Below are 23564 nucleotides of genomic sequence, written 5' to 3'. Positions count from 1 at the left end.
GTAGTTGCCCAATGTCAGAGGTGGGGAGTTCGTGGCTATTAAAGGGATAGCATGAGAGACGTTTTTGGGTGATGGGATTGTTCTGTGTCCTCATAGGGGTGTTGGTAGTTCCATGAATCTATACATGTGTTAAAAGTCATAAAACTGAACACCAGAACAAAGTCAATTTTACCACATGGCCACTGGAAAATAAAATCCATGAAAAGAATGAGTCGAACCACGTAACCACTTGCTCAAAACTTCCAGCTCAGAATAGAGTCCAGACGTCTCCCCACAGCCCAGGAGTCCCCACAGGATCTGGCTTTGGGCACCTCTCTCGTCACCTCTCCAGCTCTCTCCCTTCTTGAGCCTCTCTACCTGCCCTGATGCTCATTTGCGGTTCCCTCTGCTTGGAATTCTTTTCCTTATTCCCAAAACCCCCTCCCAAACGTCACTCGTGCCTCTGTTGAAACAGCAGCTCCTCAGAGAGGCCTTCTTTAATGGGCTTTTCTATCATGGCGTCTTCCTACGTCCTTCCGCTGTTTCATTTTCCTTCACGGCACTCATTACGAAGTGACGTTGCACAAGGTATTTGTGTTACGGTTATTTTCCATTTCCCCAACAGAACGTAAGATCCATGAGGACAGGGATCCTGTTTGTGCTGTGCATGCATGTTTCCCCTGCACCTAGCGTGACGCCCGTCACAGGATAAGAACTCCCATAAATATTTATGAAATGGATGAATAAATTAGACCCAAGCGATGAGCCTTCAGTGATGAACTTCCCAAGGCTTGGAACTTGGAGCCATACTTTGGCTTCTTCGTAGCAGCCCTCAAATCACCTGCCCACTTGGCCCTGAGTAAAGCAGCCCCAGCCCTGAATACTTAATTCAGCTAGTGGTGCTTTAAAAAGGGATTAAGTTCAACACCTCCCTTCTAAGTGCTGCTTTCTGGTGCATGGTTAGCGAGCTGGCAGGAGGATGAGCTGGGAGGGGACAAAGCAGAGGCATTCTTAGGGTAATGCCACATGAGGGTGCCTGAGAGCTTGTAGAAAGCAGTCTAGAAGTGCTAATGTGAGCAGGAAGTTTCAGGTGAGAGTGAAGAAAGAAAGAAAAACAACAACCACCTGACCACAATACCTTTCCAAGGCAAGCAAATAAAAGAACACACCCACTCTATATGTTCTAGATACTCTCTAAAGGTTCTCATTCAACCCTCCATCCATCCTTCAAGATGGGTTCTATTGATCCGTTTTGAGAAGTGACAAAACCAAACACAGAGGTTAAGTAACACGCCCAAGGTCACACAATGGTGGGGAATGTCTGGTGTTTTGAACTCAGGTCTGTGTAGCTTCCAAGCTCATTCTTTTTTCCACGTTGGGCTTTAGAAGCAATATTCAAGGGCATGAGGGTGAGCCCTGTCCAGAAGATCCAACCTCGAACAGGAAATGCCAACCTGGACACAGGTGACCAGGTTCTTCTCTAAAACTTTTCAAAGGCCTGCATAAACAAGTCTGCTAGAGTCAGATCCTGATTACCTTCCAGGACCAATGTGACAGTTCCTGGGCTCTGAGTTTCCACATATGTTCTGTCATTTAATTCTCATTACCATCGGAAAAAAACTGTTAACATAGATGAAGGTATTAGAGGCTGTTTATTCAAGCAGAAAAGCATAACACCTGCAAGGGAGAGCACCCCACCCCATGTCCGTTAGAAATTTACCTTCAAGACGGAACAGTATGAAGACCCAGATGACTGCAGATGGACTTTCTCTTGCTGCTGCTTTTAGTCTAGGTCATGTTTTGCACACAAGTTAGCACAGAAATTACTGTTCAGGTCCGCATACTTCCAAACCATATATAATGCAGTGTTTTGGCAATTAAAATATTTTCAAGGGTATTTTTAGCTATGAATGGTTTTCTCCCTGTACTGCAATTTGGCACCTAAAGGAGGGGTAAGACACAGCTCTGCAAGACCCCAGGCCTCCTCTCATTTACTCCTGCTTGATAGATAATCCAGACATTTTCGATCTAGAAGGGAAGTCAGAGGCTACCAAGGGCTACTCTTTTCCAGGGCAGCAATGCCTGAGGGTTACCACCCACGTCTGATGACAGGGGCATGGGGTGTAGACTCTTGCCCACTAGACAGCTCCCACCGCCAGCACACTTGCCCTACATTTATCTGCCATGTGCTCCCTCCAAATGCCACCTATTGCTGCTGGCTTCGTTTGCTCTTCCGCCCTGCAGAATAATTATAATCCCTCTTTCCCATGATAATCATTCAGATATTGGAGAATGGTATTATTAGGACGATTCTTTCTTAACATGACAGTGATCAAGAAAAGCGTCGAGTATCTGCCCTACGCTTTTAAAGAACTACTTGATGGTTTTTCTTTCTGGGCATACATTTCTGCACATCCAAGTCAGTGACACCCACCTCCTCCATGAGGTGGCGTCACCAATTAATGGAGCTCCACATTTTGTGAGCTGTGTCCTGGAAACAGGTGGCTCATTTGAAGACAAAGAACAGAGACCACGTGTCACGTGGCAACTGTTCTTACCGTGCATAGATTAGGTGCCAGGCGCAGGCAGAGAGAATGGGTCGGGGCCTCTGCCCACCCACTGGGACAGACTGCTGACCTGTGAGCTCAACCCTCATGAAACCCAGCTTATGTCCTGAGGCTCCTCAAGGTCTCAGAGTCGGCTTGCTTACACCCGCTTCCACGTCTCGGACACCTGCCACCATGCCAGGTGTAGAGTAGCTGCTCAGTGGGTCTTACTCCAACCCTCTGGCACTTTAAAGGGGCCTGGAGGTGATAATAACTAAATCACATGACCCCAAAGTTCTCAAATGAAAGTTTTAAAGAACTCATTAATAATAATACAACTTCAAACACCTAAGACACGGAGTCTTGGACCCCACCCCCTGCGGTCTAGCAACTCACTGAGTGACATGGCACAAGTCACCAACTTCTCTGGACCTCCATTTTCTCAGTGACACATTGAGCGGCCTGTCCAAATGATTATAAGGTCCCTTTTGGACCCAGGGTCCCCTAATCTTCTGTCCCAGACAGTAAACTGGATAATTCACAATAATCTGGCTAAACTAGTCGATCCCAGAATCAGTGTATGATTTCCAGTAGAAAGAAGAGCATCGAGGAAGCGAAGGTAGATGCGGATTCCAGCTCCAGCCCTTCCGTTACCTCGCCGTGTACCGCCACCCAGTATGTTCACCTGCACACATGTAAATACCAGTCTCAGCGTTTACTAAGTGATGATCTTGGATAAGTCACTGAGTCGCCTTCAGCCTTGATTTTCACATCTGTAGAGTGGGGTTAATTCTGCCTAACCCCAGGGCTACTGGCAGGGCGACATGAGTTAAACATGTGTCAAGTCCCCAGTACCCAGGGGACATATGCTGCATGTCCCTTTATTCAAACATTCTTGACCCATCCAACTCAGTCAACAGGCTCAGATTCCCAAGGCTTGCTGCACCCCAAAGCACAGACAGAGCTAGAGGGGCCCTAAAAGTCAGCTAGTCTAACTCCCTCCTACCTGTGTGATTGACAAATGAGGGAACCGAGGCTCAGACAGGCACAGCCCGAGGGCCTCCAGGTCCCTCAGCTGCAAAGCCGGACCGGAACACAGGGCAGCAGATGCCAAGGGCCATCAGAGACACACAGAGCCCTGTACAGGCTCCTCTCTCCCTAAGGCAAGTGGGAATGTCCCATTTATAACCAAATTCTGAAACAAAAATAACTGAACTTTTTCTTTATGCACTTTTTGGAGGGTTGCAAGAGAGAAGTGGCATTACAGCTTGTCTATGAAATCCAAGGTTTTCTTGAATTACCTATGAAATAAAGGTCAGGGTTTCTTGCTAGCCGCCTTTCCCTGGGACTCTACTCCCTTTGTCCATCCCCACTTCTGCTCTTTTCAATTTACACCTTGAGGCAGACATGCTTGCATTAGGATCCTCTCTGGGCAGGGTGAGAAGTCTCAGGCTGGAGCAATTAATCCATGCCCCAATCAACACAAACATGAAAATCGTCACAACTGTACTGTCCATAATACAAAAAGAATTCCTCTCCCAACCCCTAAGAGCGCCAGCAGGAGACAACTGGGAGTGCCCCAGTTCATGAAGGCACAACCACAACTCCAGGGTCAGGGACCCAACAGTCCTCCCAGAGGACATGATCAAAATCCCTGAGGCCATTCAGGTGTTTCTAGAGAAAGCTCAGCCCAAGGTCTACCAAGGGCCCCTCTACTAACGAGGGAGCCCAGACAATGTAAGGAGGGGCCTGGGTTAGAGCTGGCTCCAGTTGACGCTGCCTCTGGTCCCAGGTTCCCAGGACAAAGCATGGATCTTCAAGGGGCATTTGACAGACAGCTACACCAAAAGCATGCTGTGTGGAGCTCCTGGTCAGCACACTCCCAGCCAGTGTCTCCCAGAGCTCAGAGGGCCCTCACCTAAGCCTCACCCTGTATCGGAGCAAACAGACCCAAGAGAGGCAGACCATGGTGCCCAAGTTCACACCGCATGCAGCCTGGGGCAGCAGTGGAATGTGCCTGACCTTCAGTCCGAAGCTGTGCCCTCCCACTGCCCTCAGGCTCCTCTCTGCCAGGCCCACTCCCTCTTCCAAAACCCTGGGCTCACCTCCCGGCTCTGAGGGTCCCCGCCAGGTTGAGCAGCACTCAGAAGCAGGTGACAGTGTAGCAGTTCATCCAGTAGGACATCTGTAAGGCCAGAGCAGCTGGGGCTGTGCGTGTCCCCAGTGGCAAGGAGAGACTGCAGCACGGAACTTTGCAAGGGCTCTCCTTTCCTTAACTGATCCCCACCCCCTTCCTCCCGCCTCCCTCCCCTCCTCCTCAGCCTGGCCCTCCTCCGTAGTACTACCGAGACATGTGCTCTGCTTGGGAGGAGGAGGTAAGGGGGAAGGTGCAACTGTTTATTGGGAGGAGAAGGACAACAATCTGCTACTGTGCTATACACTCACACCTAGCAGAAGAGGAATGGGAAAAAAATAACTCATCTGCTGCCACAGAATGATTAACCCTTGGACTCCAGCTTTGCTCCTCACAGCTGAAGCGAGAGAAACAATACACTTAACCAATGATGTGCCAGCCAGAGACATTACATCATCTGTCAGCTCTGTCATTGGCTAATAATTCCTAGAAGGCAACATTCAGCTTCTAGGTGCTTAACCCTTTCTTGTTCATCACAGCAATGACTCAAGCATTTGGTCTAAAGCAATGTTCCTGGACCTCGCTTTTATCAGGATCATCTGGGGTGCTTTCTAAACACACAGACTGCTTTGTTCCACCATAAACCATCTAAATCAAATTCTTCAGATGGAGCATGGGTATATGTATGTTAAATAGTGTACAGAGTGTGGGGACCACCGGTCTGTTCAGAAACTCTTCCTCTCCAAAAGATAAATGAGATAATGTTTTTTTCTGAGTATTTATTATGTACCCAGTACTTTACTGCATCATCACAATTACTTCCTATGCTAAGCAGTGGACATTACTGGCTCCATTTCACAGGTACAAAAAGAAAGGTTCAGAGAATATAAGTCAGTTGCTCAAGAGACAGAGCCTGGCTTGAAAGTCAGGCTGTTTGCACCCTACCTGGCTACCCCTTTGAAGCCTCTACTTGAAATCGTAAGGTGCCTGTATCAGTGGGCTGCTGCTGCTTGTTTACTGAGCAAACTCCACAAGGTTAGAGCCATTTCTACCTGCCCCACCAACATCTGCCCAGCACAGTGCCCGTGCCCGACACAGGTGTACATTCAACCAGGACTGCAAGAGGAAAGGAGCAGGGAGGGGAGAGGGGAGAGGAGGCGGGAGGGGTCTTTGGTGAAGTTCTAAATGGCATCATGCTGAGAAGGGAAAGACAAAGGACTGGAAGCCAGGAAACCCCCAAGAATAAATTATTTCACCTTGAGCAAGTTCATTGTGGGGGCCTTGGTTTCCTTTTCTGAAAAGGAGGACGACTGTACCTTCCTCACAGGTAGTTATGAGGTTCAAATTAAAGACTGATCCAGGCTCAGGTGTGCTTGGCTACACTCTCTCCCTAGATCTCATCCGTTTTGTCGGCTGACTTCTATGTGCTGACAACTCTCACGTTTGTACCTCCAGCCCAGCCTTCCCCACTACTACCCCAGGCGCCATGTCAACGTCTGGGGCATCTTCAAGAGAGCATTTGAGTTTTCTCCCCTAACCCCAATTTGCGCCTCACCCAGTCTCTTCCACTCTGTGACTGGTGCTCCTAGCCACCCAATCTTTTCTTCATAGTTGAGGTGAAATTCAATTAAAATTAACCAATTCAGTGGCATTTAGTATATTCATAATGTCATGCAACCACATCTTTCTAGTTTCATAACCCCAAAAGGAAACCACTTACCCTTTAAACAGACATGCCCCATTTATCCTTCCTCCCCAAGTCCCCGGCAAACACAAAACACCCATCTGTTTTCTGCCTCTATGGATTGACCTATTCTGGATATTTAATATAAATGGAATCATATTCGATCTTTTGTGTCTGGCTACTTTCATTTAGAATGTTTTTAAGGTTCATTCACTTTGTAGCATGTATCAGCACTTCGTTCCTTTTTATGGCTGAGTAATATGCCATTGTAAGCAAGGACCACATTTTGTTTATCCATTTACCCGTTGATGGACATTTGGCAATCACCCAATCTTAAACCATAAACCTAGGGGTCATCTTTGATGCTTTACTGTATTCCCCTCATCTAATGCATCAAGTCCTGTCCATTGCACACCCCAAATATAGCTCCAATCCTTCTACTTTTCTCCAATGCCATTGCTACCCTGTAGTCAGGACGCCAATATCTCTCTCACCTAACTCCTAATCTGCGACAAGATCCCCTTCTTCTCTCGCTCACTTCAGCAATATTTACTGAGCACTTTTCTTCACGGAGCTTGCCTCCTAGAAGCACAACAGACAACAAACGAACAAATATACACTATAATGCCAAGTCATTATTAGGCTTAAAATCCTTCAGTGACTTTCCACTGCACTTTGAGTAAAATCCAATCTCAGCATGGCCTCCCGAAGTATCATCTACTTCTCCAAACTCATCTCAGGCTGCTGCCCAGTCACGCTGAGCTCCGTTCCTCCACCTCCTGGTCTTCGAACCAGCTGTTTTCCCTGCTTCTCGGTCTTGGCATTGCCGCATCTTTCTCATCCCTCAGGTGTCAGTGTAAATATCACTCCTCAGCCTGACCTTGCCTGGCCACTCTGTGAAGCAGGTTCGCCCTTCGTTCATTTCACTCATTCAAGAAATATGCGCTAAACATTGTGCTGGGATCTTGGGATAAAGCAATGTATGCTCTCCTGGATCCTACAGTCTAGTGGGAAGGACAGAAAACAGGAAAATAAATAGAATGGATGGACAAGTGCTATGAAGGGAGAGTAAAAGGGAGAGGACCTACACAGGTGGGCCCAAAAGGCTTTTTTGAGGAGGTTATTTTGAAACTGAAGGATGAGAAGGAGTCAGGTGGGAAAAGGGCCTGTTACTCTTGATCCCATCCTGGCAATGCGATGTGATGTTCTATCCTTCAGTGTTTGCTTTTGAAGAAGCAAAGCATTTAATGTCTGTCTCTTTCTCCCCTAATAGACTACACTGTATTTCCAGCACCTAGGAAAGCACCATGCATTTGGGAGGTATTCAACACCCCTTGATTGAATTAATGATGGGATTAAAAAATAATGAATTAATCAATCCACCAATGAAACCACTTCAGGGAACATAACAAATCACATCGTTTTTTTTTTTTTTTTTTTTTTTTTTTTTTTTTTTTTTTTTTAGCTGAGCCATCCTGCTACCTATTGGCAGCTTAGCGGCTACTCAGCTCGGGCTGGCCTTGAACCACTGTTGCTCAGAGCTCAAACTCTTGAGCGAGCTCTTAACCAACTGAGCCATTCGGCCGGCCCAAATCACATCGTTTTGATTGTTGTTGTGATTGCTATTATTTTATGGCGAAAGGGCACCTGCTCTGTTGGGTTTTGGAAAACTGGGTTGACTGTAAAATGAGAATAAAAGTACCTAACTTGGAGTGTTACTGGATAACTAGGAGAGAATGTACAGACATAACAGGCACTCAATAAAGGGAACAGCAGTCGCTGTGGCTATTAATATGAAAGGTTCTTTCCTCACAAAATGCTGATTGACTCCAAAATCCACTTTCACATGCAGTCAGGAAGTTTAAAGGCAAGAAAAACGAACACCGTTGAATGCCCGCTGTGCACCAGGCACAGTGCAGGGCACACTGACTTCCCTTCCTGTGAGGGTGGTCGTTGTGGTGCCTCTCTCAACCCCCCTACAAGACCAAAGCACCCTTTGCTCCCCCATGCCCAGCTGCAGGGAGTGTTTGCTGCCCAGGCCTGACAGCTAAGTCCCTCCTCAGAAACTGTCCTGCTGAAGGGACACCCAAAGTCATGGCCCTTCCATGGGGACAGCCTGCACCCACTGGCTGGTCCATGTGGGGCATCAAAGGCCTGGCCCCATGCCTCAGGGGATCAACTGAGACCTTTCTTGCATTGATCACAGATCAACTTCTCCCTCTGCCCAGTCCTGCTTCCTCCCCGCTCCCCACTTGGAGAATAAGACCCCTCCCCAAGAATCCTCCTCCACAAGACTCTCAGAGTCTCAGCCTTTTTCCAGGGAACCCGACCTATCTCAGGTGAGTATGGTGATTTCCTTTAAAATCAGAAAACTGAGGTTCAGAAAGGTTGACAATGTCCCCAGGGCACATAACTAAGGTGACTTCCTGGTCTGGCTCCCCAGCAAGCCTCTGCTCTTCCCTACAGCCCAACAGCTGAGGCTGCGTGTCTGTGAGACAGAAAGGGGAGCCCAGGGAGAGGGGAAGGCCAGCAGGTCACAGCCCTCCAGGGGCCATCTCTGATGAGAAGGTCTAGGTCAAAGCCTCCAGAAGCCATATAAAAATGACCCTCAGGTTGCAGAAACAAGTATCACACGGGCAACGTCTCCCCACCAGAATGAATCTGTGCCCAGAAAACGGGGAGTGGGGCTCAGGGGCAGATGAGGCTGCCTGAGGGGTCCAGTGCATGTGCGGCCACATCAGAATTAGTAGCTACCACTCACCAGCCTCTACTTGCTCCAGTCTCCATTTCCCACAGGGCTGCCAGGGTAACTTGATCACTGATCCAAGTTCTTCCACTGCCCTCCTTCATCCCGGGACACAATTCTAAGTAGTCTAAGGCTACATTTTAAGACCTGTGCACGTTTTAGCCCCCTGCCACGTTGACAGATCATTTCCTACAATGCGCCCTGGACTTGCTTGGTTATCTGATGTAGGGTTACCTGACATTCTAAGTCAGGATACTGGCCCTTTTCAGTTTCTTTACCTTTGCACCAGAAAATCTATCTGGAATTCTTGTTATCCCGTCAAGCCTCCCACCACCCCCAACACACACTGCGGCTTTCAGCCTGGCACACCCTCCTGCTCGTCTGGTGCCCACTCAATACTCACCTCCTCTCAGAAGCCTTCCTGGCTCGCTCATGTTCCTCCTCTCCACCTCACGCCCCCTGTATTATTACACTGCACTATAATTGTTCCTCGGATTGTCTTTCTTATCCCCAGGAGCTCCTCCAAGGCCCTTCTTTCTGAGGCTAGGGCTTAACACAGTGTCTGGCACACAACAGGAGCCCGATGCATGCTGAATAAATACACGGGGTGCTGTGTCAACGGCTAGTCTCTGCTCCTAGTTTGGCCAGGTTAACAACCGCTCTGAGGTTTTTTCCCTGAGCCCCAGGATGTCTGGGAATAGAAAATGGCATGACAAGTCTGACCCCTAGCCCCAAGGCAACAGGCCATGCATGAGGTGTCTGAAGACCCAGGCAGAGGCAGAGGTCCGGCCGCTGCGGTCCCAGGCTCCCCGCAAGCTCTTCCCCGGGGCCCTGGCTCTGGATGGAGATAATCTGAGGATCGCCTATCCCGAGCCCCGCTGGCTCCCGGCTCCTCGGGCATTCCCCGCACATGGATCTGTCCGTCCCAGACTCGGGCCCCGGGGCCGGGCAGCAGCAGCCTGGGGAGGAGGTGGCGCGGCGGCGGCTCGCCTCCCTCTCGGGCCCCTCCGCGCGCCCGCATCCCCGCAGGCACAGAGCCGGAGCTCCCGGGTACGCAGCCAGGCGCGGGGACGCCACCAGCAGTCCCGGCTGTGGGGCGGAGAGGTCGCCCTGTTGCCAGAAATCCCACAAAGTCTACTTGGCTGTGGCGCTCTGCTTACCTTGCGAGCCGCCAGGAACCCGGAACCCGGTGGGTACCTTGGCAGCGGCGCCCGCCTGCGGCTCCGCCAGAGGTCCCGGAGCTCAGCCTCCTCACCGCACCGCGCGCCAGCGTCTCCCCTCGGGGGCTTGGCTTCCCCGCGCCGCGGCGCCCCATTGGCTCGGGCAGACAGGCCCCGCCCCCGGACGGCCCCGCCCCTGGACGGCCCCAATGCTGTCGCCCCTGCCGCCCCCTTCCCGCCTCTCCGCTCCACGCAGGGAAAGTTGCTTCTAGACTCAACTCTTAACAAGGTTGAGGCAGCTGAATGAGATAATAATTCTCGATCCCAAGAGCGTCCAGATTCCCCTTGGGGAGTGCGAAGAGTGCGTGCAGTGTCCTTAGACGCCAGCTTTGAGAACGTCACCTGACCTCCCTGGACTTCAGGAAGCGCCTCTGAGAAACCTATCAGCCACTGTCATAAATGTCTTAGGTAGTGTGCTGAGCACTTAGCACCAGGGATGCAACAGGGAACAAGACAAAGTCTATCTATCGCCCTCATGGAGTTTGCATGGGGTGGGCTTGGGGGCAGCCTATATGCAAGTAAACAAACAAAGAACATAATTATCAGCTTGTTACGAGCATTATGGAGGGCAGGAGGGATTATAACTAGGAAAGAGGGCCAGGGATGCTATAAATAGGATGGCCTCCAAGACCACTTTGAACTAGGAGTTGAAGGATAAAAGCGATTCCATTGATGACCGGAGGCAGCCAACACGCCATGGTTCTGAGGCTGGAACTGGAAGGCTAGGATGGCTGAGTGTGGTGACCGAGGGGAAAGTCACCTAGCTAGGCCAGAGCGGTAACCAGAGCTAAATCACACAGAACAGCGTGGGCCAACTTGAGGAGCTTCTGTTTTGTTGTAAGAACAAAAATAAGCCATTGAAGGGTTTTCAGGGGGTCCGTGACAGTGGTAAAACACCATTTGGCTGTGGTGTGGACAATGGATTTTGGAAGAGAGAGAATTTAAGCAGGGAGGCCAGTTCGAAGGTGTATTAGTCTGCTCAGGATGCCCTAACAAAATGCCACAGACTGAAGGCTAGAAGTCCAAGATCAAGGTGCCAGCATGGTCATTTTCCAGTGAGGGCTCTCTTCCTGGCTTACAGACTGCTGCCTTTCCCTGGGTCCTCACATGGCAGAGAGAGAAAGAGAGAAAGCTCTCTGGTGCCCCTTCTTCAATGGGCACTAAACCCATCATGAGTTCCCCACCCTCATGACTTCATCTAAATCTAATCACCTCCCAAAGGCCCCCTGTCCAAATACCGTCGCATTGTGTGATAAGGCTGCAACATATGCAATCTGGGGGGATATAATTCCGTCCAGAGCAGGAGGCTATTCCAGAAGTCCACAAAGATGATAGTGACTTTCACCGAGGCGGTGACAGCAGGGATGGGGAAAGTGGACCCATTCAGATATATTTTGAAAGTATCAAGGAAAGTCTTGATGATGGATTGGATTTAGGGAATGAATGAAGAATGACTCCTAGATGTTTCACCTGAGCCACCCATGGGATAATGGCTCTGGTGAATAACATGGGAACACTAAGGAGAAACAGGTTGGAGGCAGAGGGACATGAAGGGTTCCATTGTAGACGCCTGAGAGACCTATTAGACATCTCTCAACAACAGTGACAGGCTCTCTTCAAATTGTTTTACCTGTATTAACCATTTGTCTATATATAAGTCTCATAATAACCTTATTACTATCCCCATAGTACAAACGAGGAAAAGAAGGCACTGAAAGATTAAACAACTTGCCCAAGGTAGGTGTTGGTCTGCAACCCAGGGAGTCCTCTGGGGAGGGATTCCTGGCATTTGGCCTGCCTCATGCCTCTACCCACCCTGCATAGGTTTCTAAGCCTCAGTTTCCCTACCTGTAAAAAGCGGAGGCATTCAAATACTCACAGGTTCAAACATGCACGGGGAACTTGCTTGAGAAATGGAAAGGATGTTCTTGTCTGGGTCGGCCAATTCAAAAGAGCCTCACTAGTATCACTTTAAAACGAAGAAGAAAAGGAAACAGAATGAGACAGAGTTTTAGATAAGAAACCAGGCAAATTATGGCATGGAAAATTGTTGTTTTTTAATTGCACCATGAATAAAAGGCCATTGGATGCAGGAGTGCTTAATGATTTCTATTGAAAATTCAGTGTATGGGTAGCCAGTCCTCCATATATATCATCAAGGGATTTACAGTAATGAGATTCTCCATCATACAAGTATATTGGAGGTCAGCTGCATTCTAGCATTATTTATTCTTATGTGCTGAGCTTATGTAATGAATAGAGCCTGAGAACAGATAATCACTCTCCATAGAGCCAATCCCTTTTGTCACAACCTGAAATCGTGTTTAAAGCTGAGAAACGGCTTATGATTTTATAAATTACTGGGTTTTGTGTAGGAGAATGAATGTGGGGTTGGAAGCTGGGAGATATCACACACAGCCATTGAATAACCTCTCTGAACCCTCTTCATCAGTAAAATGAGACTGAAAAAAAGGTGGCTTCCTAGAAGATATTTGCATTTAAACCTCCACATTTCTTTGGGGGAAATTTTTCATTGTGGGGAGACCTGGCAATTCCCAGGGCCAGATCCTTCCATTATTTTCTACTGCGCAGTCCTCCAAAATCTTTGAGGCAGGAATGCCACCTAAGTTGGGCCAATTCAATGCTCACTCCTGGGAGTTTGTCTCTCCAGAAAGTGACAAGGATGGAGAGATAGAGGTTGGCTGTGAGATTGATCAGAGTGATTGATGGTGGCAGCAGCAGCAGCTTCCTGAACAGGCTGGACCAGTGGTTGTTGCTTGGTCATGAATCTTGTTAGCCACCCTCCAGAATTCCCGAGGTTTCTGCCAGTTTCTCAAGCCTGGTCCTTCATGCCAGCCCTGCCCCCACCCCGACCCCCATCCCTTGCATCTCTGCTAAATTTCCCTCTTGTGTTAGCAGCCCAAATTATTTCTCTTGCTTTTACCAAGAATCCTGATAGACCCAGGAAGGAATGAAACATATGGCATCATAGGACCCTTTCCCAGGGGAACAATTCAGAGCAGGAATTTGCATATATATGGATGCACACACGGTGACAGATATTCATGTTCTCTCATTACTCAGTAAGAAATCCAACCCCACAAGGTGGTAGTGGTGGTAGTGGTGAAAAAAGATAGTATTTATTTATGATAAGAAAAGCCCAGATGTGCTGTTCATAACAGATCTTTTATTTTCTAAAAAAGTGAGCAAGCCCTTTTAATAACAAAAACAATTATAGAAATAAGCCCTCTTACATGTAAATTTGATAGTTTGCAAAGTCCTTTCACATTTATGCTCTTATTTCATACCCATGCCCCTAAGGTAGGCAGATTGGATAGTATTCATGGTTTATAGATTATATTAACAATAGCTGTCATTTATTGTACTTTTTTTTTTGCGTACCAGGCACTGTGCTAAATGCTTTACATACCCATATGCCAACCCTGTTAGGAGATATTATCCCCATTTTATAGGTTAAAAAATTGAGGCTTGCACAAGTTCATATAGATAATGCATAGTTGAGAACTCAACTATGAGACTGTTGTTAGTTCTGCCTGACACGAAGGACATGCCTGCTCTTAACACACACAGCTTGGTATCATGGAACACAGCCAGTGAGGGGTAGAGCTGCCACGGGGCCCCAGGTCCTGAGTCAGGAAAGTTTCCACTCCATTTAGCTATAGCTTGTTCCTACTTGCCAATAAGGGCAGAGCTGCTTTGGTTGTCCATCCATAACGAGATTTTTACGGTCGTAGGAAAGATCTTTTCATATTTCCCCCTCTCTACCTATCCCGGTGCCTAAAATCTGCAGAGATGAATAGCTATGTTTGAAGATTGATTCAGGGGGTACAAATGCAAGTATGCCTCTGAGGGGTGAAATGCTACGTTGTATCAAGTGGAGGAATAAAAGTGCTCTGGAGTCTAACCAGAGAGGGTCAGTGTAGTCACCATTTCACTCACTGTGTACATGTATATCAAATAATCGTGTTGTACACCTTAAATATATGCCATTTTTATTTAAAAATAAATTAAGTGAAGAAAAAACATAAAAGGTAAAAGTGGAAGGACTTTTCAATGTCCCCTCTTTCCTCTTCGGATTAAAGAAAAAATCTTTTAGGACGATGGGATGGTGAGCCATAGAATAAAAGAAAATCTGACAATGTGAATTTACTCCTTGACATGAGGCAATTCATTTCATCTCTGAGCCCGGTAATATGAGGGGAGTGTATAGAATGTCTTATCACCTGCGGTTCTTTTCCAGAATTCCTAAGTGAGGGCTTGGAAGTGACATGGCCTGGGGTGGAGCTGAAGTGGGTTCTCAGCTCGAGACTGTGAGCCGTTTCATGCTTGCTTGTTGGTCGCACAGAACATTTTCGCTGACGTTGCGAAAGATTGTCATGGCAACGAGAAAAATAAGTTTCCAAGTCCTTGGAGTCCCCCTTAAGAAGAGGCAGTTGTCAGTGGGTGTTCCTTAAGGGCGCTTGAAGGTTTTAGCCGATCAAATCACTTTCAAGGTAACATTCTAATACTACTGCCTCCGCGACGCACTGGGAAGCTTCTGAGAAGCGCAGAGAAGACCAGCTCCGGTGGGATGGGCGATGGAAACAACTAGGCAGCGGTCCTCACCACAGGCTGAGCCTGGAAATCGCCTGTGGGGGTTAAAATGCACCAATGCCAGGGTCCCTGGTGCCGCAGCCAAATCAGTTGACCCAGGTATCCATAGGCACATATTTTGTCAGCCTCCCAGGTGACATCATTGTGTCGTCAAGGTGGAGAACCGCTGAACCGGATGGAGTTTGAGTCCACAGCTTCCTGTCTGGCTGTGTGGCCTTGGGTCAGCCTCCTCACTTGTCCGAGCTTTGGGTTCTTTGCCGGTAAAACGGGGTGATATAACTATCTTTGCAGGACTGTGGTGAAGCTTAAACATGAAAGCGCCTGGCTAAAGCCATGGCTGCAGTACTGGTTGCATTTGGCCTAGAATCAGCATGGTTCTTTTGGATTAGAATCTTCCTTCTTCTCCACTTCCACCACTTTGAATTTTTCAGGCTGTCAACTCAGGGACACAGCAATGAAGCTACCCCTTTCCATGTCATTTTCCTTCAACCCAAAACCCCACCTAATTATGACTCCGTCTAGATTGATCTCTGTATATTCCCCCATCATTTCAGCCAAGCTCAATCGCCAGAGGAATAGCCAGACAAGTCTGAAAATGGGTTTTTTTCCCCCCTCAACGACATGGAGAGGCAAAAGCTGCAGTGGTTAAGACTATGAATGCTGGAACTAGACTGCATTTGAATCCTGGCTCTGCTACTTGCTAGTTGTGTGACTTTGGGCAAGCTAATTGCCCCAGGCTCCTTGTTTATAAAACATATAAAGCTCTTAGAGCAGTCTGGCACATAATCAGTACTCTTCAATTGTTACCCATTTTATTTGCATCGAAATGATCAACTGATAGATTTTCCCCAAAAGAAATATATACATCTTATCCTTGGAAGCTCAGACAATGAGCTGGACCCTCGATCTCTGGGTCACAGAGGAATATGGCTCAGAGGTGTGGAGCCCAGCATTAGGCACCACTGGTTTCTGTCTTATTTGTCCCAAACCACTGCTGTTCTGTTGGAGTAAGGAGCATGGGTTGTACAACAGCACCCACCAAGTCTAGCATCCACCTCTGTCTCAATTCTCCTGGGAAGGAAGACAGCAAAACATGTTCCTCTTGCTCCTCTCTCTTTCCTCTGACTCCTTAGAGATGATGGGTTGATGGTGGCATTCCACCGAGGCCTATATTTCCTGCCAGGTACACACATGGCAAGCAGGCGTCTTGGAGAATAAGAATCACAGCAATTGTCATCATCCTCATATCATCGTCGTCATGGTGGCTGCCATGGCGGCACTGTGCTACGCATTCTGCAGTCACTTGCTCATTGAATTATCCCAACAACCCTGAGAGGTAGGCATAGAGATTATTCCCACTGTGCGGAGAAGTGACCTTGTTTGCTCATGTTTTCACACTTCTTTGTTGGGTAAACTGATTCATTAATCCATGCTAATGGTTTCGTGTGTCATCCTTGCAAGATAGGACATTTATATTTTCACAAGAGCCTTCTGGAGGCTCAACGCTTTTTCCCAAAGGCAGGCCATTAAGGAGGGAACTCTCGGGCACTGTTGCAGGCTGGCAGGGGTTGTGCTTCAGGCTGGGGCTCTGGGCATCTTCAAACCCTTCCACTTACCCGAAAGCCTATCCCTTCTGTGCATTCTCTACTTTCCAGACCCATCTATTCCTGTGCGTGTGGTATTATTTAATCAAGAAAATATTTTATCTCACTTTCTCTTTGGTGTGGAAGGAATAATTTGGCAGGAGTAACCCTTAAGAGACCAGTGTGCACCAATAGAAAGAATTTGAGGCCATATCAAAAGTAAAGATGCTTGTATCTCATGATCCAGCTGTTTTACTTCAAGAAATCTTCCCAAATACCAGGCTCACTCATGTGCAGAAGGAGGCATGCACAATGCAAAGATATTCATTGTAGCACAATGAACCACCTAACTGTTTATTAGTGACATCTGCCTCTTCTTAAGGAGACTCCAAGGACTTGGAAACTTATTTTTCTGGTTGCCATGAGAATCTTTTGCAATGTCAGCAGAAGTGTGTGACCCTAAGCAATAGCAAAAAGACAACAATTGTGTACTTAAGCACCACCCTCTGTGCTAAGTGTCTAACCTCCATTATCTTATTTCTTTCAATGACAGTTTGAGATAGGTATTAATATCCTCAAGTTACAGATGGAAAAACTGAGTCCCAGAGAAGCTCAGAAATGTACTCAAAGTTGCATGTTTTGTAAGTGGCAGAGTCAGGAATTGAACCCTTATCTACATTATTTCAGAGGCACTGCTCTTAACCTTTTTAAAACTTCTGATTTCAGTTCTGCCTGTTTTGCAGGGTGACCATGAAGATAAATTGGGCAGATTTATATGACTTGTCATGTAATTGAGAACCTCGGATGCACATTTAAAGGCAGGTGGAACAGAGAAAGCATTTTTTTTTACATGGAAGAGAGCAAAAGGAGATCTTTTATTAGTAATACTAAAGCACACACCCGTGCTTGTGATTTTTGTGATAGGGTCACCTCCTTATGGCAGGTGAGACTGTGCATAAGGATTTTTGCCACCTCTAGAATGGAAATTCTTTTTCTGTCTCCCCCGCCCCCAATTGTTCCCCATTAGGTCGCTCTGTCAGCATGATGGGAAAAGCTCATTCAGGACAGGTGGAGTTATGAATTCTGTAATGTGCTGTGCTGGCGGCGGCCACTGCTCCCAGCATGAATATCTGCTCATTCATTTATTGCTCCTCTGGGAACTGGCAGTCTCCATCATTGTGTTGCCAGGCAACCAAAACAGCACCTGCATCAGGAGGTGAACAAACCAATCAGGACACTCAGAGGAGGAGCTTTAAATGGGTGGCCTCCAAGATGGAAAGAGGGCTCTCTGGGTCCACTCAGGACCATGGTTTTTGGAATCGGTATCAGAGCTGGCGGGAATTCAGAAAACCAAGTACTTCTCATTTGGGATGGTTAAGTGGGGGCCTGGTTGGGTGGGAGTGAAGTCTTTAAGTTCCCACAGCAACTCGGAGGCAGAGTCAGGAGGGCAAGTCAGATCAGATTCCTTAGGCTGATGTCCCATCTCTTTTACTTCACTGTCATCATTTCAAAACTCATGTGTGGAGCTCATCTATGTATCAGGCTCTGCTTGGTGGTGTGGGAGATAAAGAAATCATGTAGATGCCATTTCGCATTCATTTATCTATCAATTATTTATTACACGTCCATAATTGAGGAGATATATATATATATATATATATATATATATATATATATATATATATATATTTTCATGGTGGTTAAGGGTGCAAATGCCAGCTCAGGGACTTAGCACTTACCTAGGTTGCTTAACCTTTCTGTACTACAAGTTTTCTCAAATAAAATAATGATAAGAATGAGAATTAAAGAAGCAGCTTATGGCATTGTCGCTATGCCTAGCACAAAGCAAGGTTCTATCAATGTTAGTCATCCTTGGTAATAACAGGTGAGACCCTTGAGCTTGGGCTCTGGAACCAGGCTGCCTGGTTCAAGTCTTGGCTCTGCCTTGCACTTGCTACGTGATCATTGTCAAGTTACTTATAAGTTCTATGTGCTTATCCGTAAAATGAGTATAATAACAACTTCATAGGTTTCATTAGGAGCTAAAATAATTTGATATACATAAAGTACATAGAACAGTTTCTAGCACATAATCAGTGCTCTATAGATTTTAGCTAATTATGATACATCAACAAATATTTATTGAGCACTTACTATGCACCAGACACTATCTTAGGAACTAGGGATATAAAAATGAACAAAATAGGCAAGTCTCTCTTAGCCTTCATGGAGCTATGACTATTACTACTTCCTTCATAATGCCTGGTCGCTTCTTGATTCTTGTAACTAGATGAATAGCACCTACAGGCAGGGACATGTGACTTGTTCACAGCCTATTCCGTGTGCCTGGTACAGGATCTGACCAGTAGTCTGTTCAGTCAATCTTTGTCTAATGAATGCGGGGCACTGCCCTGGATGTAGGACAATGGTTCTCAACCAGGGGTGATTGTGGACACTGTCTGGAGGCATCTTTGGTTCTTACAACTTGGGGGAGGTGGGTAAGGTGGTGCTACTGGCATCTAATGGGGAGAGGTAAACGAGGCTGCTAAATATCCTACAATATACAGGACAGCCCCCCACAACAAAGAATTACCCAGCCCCAAATGTCAGTAGTGCTAAGGTTGAGAAACCTGGTGCAGGAGAGCAGAGACAAGCAAAGGCTTGTCAAGACTCTTTCCCTGCAAGAGCTCAGGGTCTAGTGGGACCGTGATAATATAGCACACTGTGTGCTGCGCAGGAGACGTGAGAGAGCGTGTGAGGATGCAGGGGAGAGGCACCCGGACAGAGAGGCTTTTGGTGAAGCGCATGTCCGAGCCAAATGCTCATGGATGTGTATACTCTTCAGGAGAATTGTGTGTGTGCTGGGAGACATTGCAGGGCTTGGGGAAGGGGGAGGGGAAGGAGAAAGGCGTGAGCAAAGGCTTGGAGACTTCCAAGGAGTTCGGTTTTGTTCAAATGCAGGAATGAGAGTGGGGAGCAAAAGCTTGGACAGGAGATCATGGGAGCCCATGGAGGGCATACTATGGAGGCTGGACATGAGGAAGTCAGCCAGAATTTCCCAAAACCTGTCCTTCGAGCACTAGTCCTTTAAGATGTACCAAAAAAGGGTCACAGTCAAAGAAAAGTGAGAAAGTCCTCCCTGCTTTGAGAGATCTACAAGGCTCATTGGCTCATACAATTTTTGACAAATCCTGCATTGAAGAAACTTGATTTATTTCATTTAATTTATCCCAGAACCTTCCACAGTTATTTGACCATGAAAACTTCTTTCCCAGACATCTGTCTACATGGAGTTTACAGCCCCCTCTTTGGGAAGAGGAGACAGAGGAGAACTACTGATGGTCTTGAAGCAATATGGTGGCTGAATTTGGAGTTTTAGGAAAAAAACCCCTGCCTCCTGTGTGGAGTGGGTTCAGATGGTAAGAAGTGTTAATACGTGTTGCTCAAGCACTTGTCATGTTGCTGTTGTTTATGGACCCCTGGGCTGTCTCTCCCACTAGACTTAGCATAGGAAATGTATTTATTAATTACTGTGTCTCAGTGCCTAGCTCAGCCTGGCAGGTAGCAAGCGCTCAGTACTTTTGCTTTTGAATGAGCGGTATTGTCTTCAGGCACTGTGCTGGACACTGGGGGTGAGCAAGACAGGTGCCAACTTTGTTCTCGTGCAGTTAACAGGCTGCATGGGAAGCACATAGTAGACACTTTATGTATGTTTATGGAGATACTGAATGGTTAGCATAAAGAAGATAGAAGGTGGCAAGGACCAGCCATGGGCAAGGCCTGGGAATCTGTATGTGATACTAGCTCCTTGGCTACTTCTAATGTCCAGGGGTGGGTATTTGGGAAGCACTGTGCTGCCAATCAGAGATGATATCTCTGATTGGCCATCTGAGATCAAGGCCCCAACCTTGCTACCTGGCTGTTCCTGACTCTTGCCACTTGGGGCATGTAAGCCCCTGCAGTCACTGTCCCTGAGCCACCCCCTGCCAGCCTCTTCCCATCCTGCCTGGATCCTCTGAATGGAGCTTGGGGCACTGCAAGTTTTATCGCCCAAACCCTGATGGGAACCGTCTCTACTTGACCCTGAGTGAGATGCTTGCTTCTGGTTCCTGCATCCCTGCACTCCCCCTAATGGCTGAACCACTGCTTACCGGGGTCTACCAGAATACCTCTCAGGATTTGCTTGAAGACATCGATGCGGCAAAAACATTTATGTTTTACTGCCGGCTGTGTACACATTAAAGCTCTGTTTTTTGTGATGTGAAAGTCAAAGAAGACAGGAGAAAGAGGAGAAGACGATTTAAGAGAGGCTGAAAGGTTTTCTTCATTTCATCCTGGAGAGAATTTACGGTGGGGGGAAAAAAAAAAGATGTTTCTGACTGGCTAGTTTGTGGCAAGTGGATTCATTTTCTTAGGTGGCTGGACATAGAAGGAACAGCTGTGGTTGACTTAACTTGTACTTTTCAAATTCCAGCACGTGGATAAACTTTACCAGAATCATCTGAGAAGCTTATGAAAAAGCCACGCCCAGGCCTCACCTGAGATCTTCTGCTTCAGGGTCTCCGCAGGTAAGGCATGGGAATGTGCATTTCTAAAAATATCCCCTGGAGATGCTGCTATGTAGTCTGGATGGGTAGGTGCTGGGCTGAGGTACAGGGGGAGATGGGCCTCTTCCCATCCTGGCAGTTTCATCCCCTCATTAAGCCAGCTCTGACTCTCTCTGTCCCAACTCTAAGTTGCAGCTGAGTGTCACCCACCCCGGGCCACAGCTGATAGCCCCAGGATCCTTTCTTATAAATTCTTTGACCCTGCTCATGTCCCCCATGGCTGTCCACAGTCCTGGCTGTCAACCACTGGTCTACAAAGCCTGAGGGCTGCCCCTGCATCCCAACAGCACCCCCCGCCCCCCATGAATCCTCAGCACAGACATTTCTGGGCAAGGGAGAAAACCAATTTCCCTACATCTGTCTCAAGCGATATGCATTTCCTATCATTAGAGCTGGTAATTTCCCTAATGATGTGAACATCATGTCAGCTCTCATCCAACTTAAACAGGTCACCTACTGCCTGGCCCTCTTCCCCCTGGGGAATGGGGACAGGAGTGAAATGCCCCCTATTTCTGCTCAGGAAATGACAGAGATTTTGTTTTATTCCATTTAAACTTTATTCCCAAAGTTGAAGTAAACTTTTTGTTTCATTTGCCTTCACCAGCAGTTCTTTAGTAGAACAAAAGGGCTTGCTTTTAATAGAATAAAGGGGCTTGCATGTCCCAAGCCATGTTTTTAGTGAGTGGGGCCAAAGTTCTCAAGTTTAGTGGGCACACACATAGCCATCATTACGGATTAATCTCTCAATAAAATCATATTTTAAAAAGTCAATCTAGCAATTAAAATAAATTTTAAACTATGCCAGATTCTCTCGAAGACTAAAAAAAGGAGTCCATTTTATAACCTAGAATGAGGGTCGGCAAACTTTTGAGACAGAAGAGCTGCCAGGGGTCAGCAAACTGCGGCTCACAAACTGTGGCTCTGAAGTAAAAGTGAAAATGAAAATAAAACTATCATAGTTCCATTTATACATTTTTAAAAGGATATCATTCACATAATGGTGACTGTGTTAAAAATATATTTATGGCTCTCGAATAATTTTTTTTTAAAGATTTTATTGGGGAATTGGGGGAGGGGAATGGACAAGTTGCTGTAGTTTTGTTCTTCAGTCTAGTTGTGGAGGACGTCGCTTCACTGGCCCATGTTGTTATTATCATTGCACTCTTCCCGGGTGAGGCAGTGGCTCACTGGCTATTGGATGGCTGCTCACGGCAGCTCACAGGCAGCTCATGAAAGCTCACGCCCACTGCCAGCCAGCTCCACTGCAGCCTACACCGGCGCGGGTGACTCACAGCAGCCCAGCTCCAGGTGGAGCTGTTATTCACCATCTTAGCTGTAGAGGCCCTCTGGCCCTCATGTGGGATCCGAACCAGGGTCCTGCTGCTCAGAGCTGGCGTCCTAAGGCAACTCCTAACCAATGCGTCACTCAGCCGGCCCTCGAATAATTTTTAAATTGTTGTGAGGGACAGGATTGGCTCTTGCAGGGGTCGGCAAACTTTTGAGACGGAAAGTACCCAGAGAGCCACATGTGGCTTGCAAGCCGCAGCTTCCCAACCCCTGACCTAGAACAACTGTCTAAATTCCTGTTTAATCTTCCTCTCCATTCTTCCTCACCCTATTTATACTCCTGAGCTCGCCCTCATGAAATCCCTCAGACTCTAACACCCAGCCCTTGCAGCTTTTGTTTTTATTTTCCCTTTCTCTTTCTTTTGGATCTCCAGGCCTGTCTCTTTATTCCTATTCTTCTGAATTTGTATCACAAAACCCCCCAATAAACTGGAATAGCTGGCCAAAACTCTACTAATTGCTGAATGAGTTTTTAAAAAAATATATTGTTTTAATAGGTGTGAGGTAGAGGATATGGAGGCTGGGAACGTGTACACACTAATAAATCTTGTCTCCTTCACGTGTGTGTTTGGGGGTCATCGTCTGTACTACAGGTCACAGTTTTGGAGACAGCGCTGTAATGGAATCTCTATAATCCTCCTGCAGCAACTTGAGAGCATTCAGACCTCATGTCTCTCCTAACTAGAAGCTTCTTTCCTGGGTCTCTCTCTCTCTCTCTCCCCTTCTCATCTTAAGCTCTTCCAGGTCCATTAGCTGCTCATTCTGATGTTTCATATCGTGCTTCTTTGCTCTAGCCTGAAGTCAACAAGAAAGCAGGGTGACCTGGCTGAATCAGTAGAGGTCTAGGTTAGCACCTGGAAATATCAGGAGGAGAGCACATAGCTTTGTTTCATGTCTTCTTCATGCTCCTTCTTTATAGCCTGTGTTTCCTGCTCCTTCACGGGGATTCCCCCTTTCACCCCTCCTTCCTGTCCATAGAATTCTACTCCTTCATGCATCATTGTATCATAGAGTAAAACATTTTTGGTGTGATCTTCCCCTGCATCATCATGATCACACTGTGACCCATCATCCCAGCAAAGATAGCCTTAAGAAAAATAAATA

The 23564-nt window shown here is 47.1% G+C and overlaps 1 protein-coding gene across 2 annotated transcripts in view; it reads right to left on the bottom strand.

Annotated features, from left to right (window-relative positions):
- The window catches only part of SYN3 (synapsin III), a 436540-nt gene extending 426213 nt beyond the window's left edge, over positions 1–10327 (bottom strand). The window contains exon 1 of one of the 2 annotated variants that reach the window (XM_019642594.1): positions 10250–10327. The gene's annotated coding sequence lies outside the window, so the exon portion shown is untranslated. Of the gene's footprint in view, positions 1–4630; positions 4759–10249 lie in introns of those variants that run through there. The other variant, XM_019642595.1, reaches the window with a different exon arrangement.
- Between the last annotated feature and the right edge of the window lie 13237 nt (positions 10328–23564).

Source organism: Hipposideros armiger, unplaced genomic scaffold (assembly GCF_001890085.2).
Source record: "Hipposideros armiger isolate ML-2016 unplaced genomic scaffold, ASM189008v1 scaffold_71, whole genome shotgun sequence".
NCBI lineage: Eukaryota > Metazoa > Chordata > Mammalia > Chiroptera > Hipposideridae > Hipposideros > Hipposideros armiger.
The sequence above is the reverse complement of the archived record's forward strand: the minus strand, read 5'-3'. Positions and strand labels throughout refer to the sequence as shown.